Raw genomic sequence first — 2,268 nt, 5'->3', positions numbered from 1 at the left:
CTTTCTCTTTCTCTCTCTCTCTTTCTCACACACACACACACACACACACACATATATATATATATATATACCCGCTTCTATCTCTCTCTGTCTCTCTCTGTCTCTCTCTCCCTTTTCTCTCTCTCTCTCTCTCTCTTGTGAAAATTTGACGAAAATAACGGAGATCTTCATTGTACCTATTTACTATGCCTCCCCACGGGACAGAGTTAGACACCAGGGTCGTTTTTTAACGTGGAGAAAAGGTACAAAAATAAAAATTGTCTCAGTCGTGAAGGATTTCTCCTCCACCGAAAGAGAACAAGAAATGGAAGTACCGCATCTGAAGAACAGATGCTACACTTTGATCTAGACCAACATTGTAGTTATGGTTAGAACAAAACAAAAGCGAAATCCTTAAGTGTCTTTGGACAACTATACTTGATTATAAATAAGATATTTTATTCATAAATAAGGTATTCCATAAATAAATATATACGGTTGGAATCGATAAGATACTGTGTGATTGTCTGGCATATGGTAGGATATATATATATATATATATATATATATATATATATATATATATATATATATATATATATATATATGTATGTATGTATGCATGTATGTATGTATTTATTAGTGTGGAGACGATTGTGGAGATGATTAATGGAATCGGATTCGGAAATCAAAAAATCGGAAAATCGGAACTTTGGGGGGGGGTATTGAAATCGGAATGGTAAAATGTGTATCTATTTTTCGATACTAAAAAAGATTTCTTGCATTATCTTTTTTTTCTATTTGATTTTGTTTAATACAAAATCTTCCACTGAATGCCTACTAAACACTGTCCTCGAGTGTCTAGGTTTTCTCTGTACAGGGGTTTGTCAGAACAACCTGGCATGAGGATACTTTTTCCATAGAAGTAAACCCTGACCAAATATTCAAAATCACATTTTGTATTCGCTGCCCAAATAAGATCTCCTCACTATGGCTAACCCATATTAGCTTTTACGAGGAATGGTGCACCTTCTCCAAGTGATATTACCTCAAGTAATAGCACGAAGCTGGATACTCTACCAGACTAGATAAATTCTTGTCCTGGAATCCAGTCAGACCAAGAGACCAAAATTAAAATATATACTACAATGTATAAAAATGGTTAATTGGGGAGAAGAAAATTATGTTCTGAACTTCTTAACTAACTCAGTGTTTGAGAGATAAAGAACTTAAATGGAACATTCGAATATCTATGTATCTCATATGGAGTTCAAGTGTTAGCCCAAGGTAGTGGGCACCTTGATTTCTGAGAACTTCGGCTAAAGTAAAATAAAACAAAAAAAGGGATAATGAAATGATAATATATATTTATATATTTTAAACAACCAGTAAAACTAACAGCTATAGATTCACCTGCCACAAGTTTGAACAAATATGCGCAGTTAAATATTTGGAGATTTATAAAGAAAGTGTTGTCAGTCCCGAAAACAGCAAACTCCCCAAAGAAGGGATCGATTTTCGGGTCCAGACTACCACACAATGGCATCGGTCCTGGGGGAGCGAAAAGGGTTTAGACTTCTCAAAGAGGGCGTCGGTCCCACTAACAAAGGTTAGTAAAGTCACAAAAGTGACCAAAATGAAAGACTTAAACTTGGCTGGTGGGTCAAGTGGTGGACCTCTTGAAAAAAATAAAAAATGAGGTAGCTGGGAGAACAGACACTACACTTTGATCTTGGCCAAAAGGCCAAGAAAAGGGTATTTATTTGCTTCCCCACCGAGCAAATTAAACGCAAGGCCGATTTTTAATGTGAGGAGTGAGGGGGAAATGGGGACCAGCTCCCCGGGGAGTAGGGGAGGTGGATAGTGACAATTGGTATGAGGGGTTGCCCCTACATTGACCAAGGTCTTATATGTGGGGTTGGTATTTATTTGCTCCCCCACACGGCAAATTAGGCACAATGACGATTTTTAATGTGAGGAGTGAAGGGGAAATGGGGACCAACTCCTTTATTCATGTTAAAAATACATTGAAAATCAACACTGATCCCGGTCTAAAGGCCAAGAAAAACTTAAAAACTAAGAACAGCATCTTTTAAGAACAAACCTTTGATCATAACCAAAAAGGCCAAGCACAAATGTGTTACGGACAGACCGACCGACCGACCGACCGATAGAGTGACTTATAGAGTCGCTTGCGAGCGACTAAAAATGTAAAAAAAAAAACTACTAGACAAGTCTTAGAAACTAGTTTATCCAAAAATCAGAATCAACTTCTTTGTTTACCATGAA

At 37.0% G+C, this 2,268-nt stretch overlaps 1 pseudogene; it reads right to left on the bottom strand.

The window, feature by feature from the left end:
• Positions 1-1,644: 1,644 nt before the first annotated feature.
• On the bottom strand, positions 1,645-1,736 carry LOC145267321 (U2 spliceosomal RNA; annotated as a pseudogene).
• Positions 1,737-2,268: the final 532 nt, after the last annotated feature.

This window comes from Euprymna scolopes, chromosome 42 (assembly GCF_053919585.1).
Source record: "Euprymna scolopes isolate OS-2025 chromosome 42, ASM5391958v1, whole genome shotgun sequence".
NCBI lineage: Eukaryota > Metazoa > Mollusca > Cephalopoda > Sepiida > Sepiolidae > Euprymna > Euprymna scolopes.
Note: the sequence above shows the minus strand (reverse complement) of the source record. Positions and strands in the feature narration are given on the sequence as shown.